Genomic DNA, 3,614 nt, shown 5'->3' with positions numbered 1-3,614 from the left:
CTCCGTTGCTTCCAAGTTTTAACAATTATGAATAAAGCTGCTATGAATGTTTGTGTGCAGGTTTTGTGTTAACGTAAATTCTCCACTGTTTGGGTAAATACCTAGGAATGCTGTTGCTGAATTGTATGGCAGTAATGTGTTTAGTTTTGTAAGAAACTTGTCAACTCTCTTCCACAGTGGCTGTACCATTTTGCATTCCCTCCAACAGTAAATAGGAGTTTCCATTGTTCCACATCCTCACCAGCATTTGCTGTTGGTGTTCTGGAATATGGCCATTCTAATAGGTTGTAGTGATATCTTGTTATCATGTTAATTTGAATTTCCCTGATAAACTATGCTGTGGAACATCTGTTCATGTGCTGTTTTACTATGTGTATACCTTATTTTGTGTGGTGTCTGAAGGTCTTTCATCTGTTTTAATTTTTTTTATTATTTAAAGATTTCTTTGTATATATTGGACAATAGTATTTTATGAAATTTAGCAAATATTTTCTCCCAGTCTGAGGCTTGTCTGCTCATCCTCTTGATGTTGTCTTTCATAGAACATAAGTTTTTAACCTTAATGAAGCCTGGCTAACCAATTTTTTTTCATGGATCATGCCTTTGGTGTTTTATCTAAAAAGTCACAACCATACCCAAGGTCATCTAGGTTTTCTCCTGTGTTATATTCAAGGAATTTATACTTCTGTGTTTCATATTTAGCTCCATGATCCACTTTTGAGTCTGTTTTTGTGGAGGGCATAAGGTTTGGTTCTAGATTCTTTTTTTTTTCTCCTTTCCCTTTCCCTTTCCCTTTCCCTTTCCTTTCTTTTCTTTTCTGAATGTAGATGTTCAGTTGTTCCCGCACCATTAGTTGAGGACTATCTTTGCTCCATTATATTGCTTTTGGTCCTTTGTCAGAGATCAGGTGACAATATTTTAGGGGGTCTATTTCTGGGCTCCCTAATATGTTCATTGATCTCTTTGTCCATTCTTTTCACTAATACCACACACTGTCTGGGTTACTATGACACTATAATATGTCCTGAAGTACAATAGTGTCAGTTCCCCAACTTCATTCCTTTCCTTCAGTATTGTGTTGGCCATTCAGGCTCTTTTGCCTCTTTATATAAACTTTATCAGTTTGTTGATATTCACAATATAATTTGCTGGGATTTTTATGGTAATCGCATTGAATCTATAGATTAAGTTGGGAAGAATTGGCCTTGTAGCAATATTCAGCCTTCCTATTCATAAACATGACATATTTATCCATTTATTTAGTCCTTTAACTTCATTCATCAGAGTCTTGGAGTTTTCTCAAATCTTGTACATATTTTGCCAGATTTTTACCTAAGTATTTCATATTTTGGGCTATTTATTTTGTTTTTAATTTGAAATTACTTTTTTTGTGCCTGGTGCATAGAAAATCCGTTGACTTTTATATACTAACCTTGTAATTAAAAATATTTTGTAATTTGTCTTGAGATTTCTGCTTCCATCGATGTGTTATTTAGAAGTCTGTTGTTTAATCTCCATGCATTTTGGGATTTTCCAGCTATTTTTCTCCTACTGATTTCCAGTTTAATTCCTTTGTGGTCTAGAATAAACATTGTATTATTTCTATTATCTTAAATGTGTTAAGGTGTTTTATGGCCCAGAATGGGGTCTATATTGGTAAATACTCCATGTGAGCTTGAGAAGAATCTATATTCTGCTATTGGATGAAGTACTTTAAACATGTCAATTATATCCAGTTGATTGATGGTATTGTTGAGTTCAGCTGTGTTCTCACTGATTTTCTAACTGCCAGATCTGTCCATTTGTGATAGAGGGGTATTGAAGTCTCTAACTTAGATATGGATTCATCTGTTTCTCTTTGACGTTCCATTAGTTTTTGCTTCATGTGTTTTGATGGTCTACTGTCAGGGCACATATACAGTTGGGAATATTATGTCTTCCTATAGAATAAACCTTTTATCACTATTTAATGCCTTATTTTATCCCTGATAATATTAGTTCTGAATTCTGTTCTATTTGAAATTAATATAGCTACCCTCATTTAACTTTAAAAAAAAATAGTATTAGCGTAGTGTATCTTTATCCATGCATTTGCTTTTAATTCTTATGTGTCATTATATTTCAATTGGGTTTCTTATAAACACTATGTAGATAGGTCTTGTTTTGTGATTAGATTCTGAAAATCTCTGTCTTTTAATACATATAGGCCATTGACTTTCCAAGTGATTATTGATGTAATTGCATTGATATCTACTGTATTTCTTACTATTTTTTCTATTTCTTGCCCTTGTTTTCATTCCTATTTTTGTCTTCCATTATTTTTTCTGACCTCTGTGGTTTTAAGTATACATTTTATTATTCCATGTTCTCTCCTTTCTTAACATGTCACTTATACAGTTGATCCTTGAACGATATGGAAGTTAGAAGTACCACAGCCCCACCCCTCTCCTCCACAATCAAACATTCATGTATGAATTTTGACTCCCACAAAACAACTACAAATAACCTGCTATTGACTGGAAACATTATGATGACATAAACAGTCCATTAACTATTTGTATATTATATGTATTATAGACTATACTCTTACAATAAAGTAAACTGGAAAAAGAAAATATTATTAAGAAAATCATAAGGAAGAAAAATACATTTGCAGTACTATAAAATATCCATATATAAGTGGACTGTGCAGTTCAAACCCACATTATTCAAGGGTCATCTGTACTTGGTGGTTTTTATTTGTTTTGCTTTTTTTTTTAATTCTTTACTGACTGATCTTTATGTTATTGTTGAGTAAAAATCAGGCAGTACCAATGACTTCAGGAATGCAGGGCCTGTCCTTCTCTATGACCACAATTAGAATGTATTCAAGCCTACAGCCAAACAAGAGGAGCTGCTTTTTGGCCACCATGTCTTCAGATCCATCCATGTTAAACTTGGTATAGCCTCACTTCTAGAAGATGTGGGTCTTAGAGCAGCTAGGTAACTTGAATTTGGCCCTGCATAGGGCCTCAGTCCTTATTTTGTTGTGTGGAACTGATGGATCTGATGGCTTGGCCAATGTGGATCCTGGCCTCTGTGCCTTGAAGCCAATGACACTTCACATTACTTGTCTTGGGCCTAGACTGAGGACAATGTCAGACATAAATGTCCAATGGAAAGTTCTGTCTCCATGTTCTTAGGGCAAACCATATGCACAACAAACTGTTTATACTACTGAGGAAGTTGCTATTTGCAGTCAATACACATCTGGGAAAAGAACATGGTTAGCCTAATTGGCTATAGTGTTTTGTTTTGCTTTGTTATTATTCTTTTATTTTTTTGGATGTGTTTTCCCTAGAGTTTGTAATATATATTTTACAGGCTAATCCAAGTCCACTTTAAATAATGTAACACACATCATAGGCAGTGTGAGTACCTTATAATAACAAAATAATCCAAACTTTTCCTCCTATCCCTTATATCATTATTGTCATTCATTTCACTTACACATAAACTTATATAATCAAATACATTTTGGGTATTATTATAATTAATGCACTATTACCTCCCTCATCACTTAATGATGAGAAAAACAATTTTTATATTAATTTTAGCTATTAATTATTTGATGC

General features: G+C 33.6%; 1 pseudogene; it reads right to left on the bottom strand.

Moving 5' to 3' along the window:
• Positions 1-3,162: 3,162 nt before the first annotated feature.
• Positions 3,163-3,285, bottom strand: LOC116881174 (annotated as a pseudogene).
• Between the last annotated feature and the right edge of the window lie 329 nt (positions 3,286-3,614).

The sequence above is a fragment of the Lontra canadensis genome, unplaced genomic scaffold (assembly GCF_010015895.1).
Source record: "Lontra canadensis isolate GAN:19392208 unplaced genomic scaffold, GSC_riverotter_1.0 scaffold71, whole genome shotgun sequence".
Classification (NCBI taxonomy): Eukaryota; Metazoa; Chordata; class Mammalia; order Carnivora; family Mustelidae; genus Lontra; species Lontra canadensis.
Note: the sequence above shows the minus strand (reverse complement) of the source record. Positions and strands in the feature narration are given on the sequence as shown.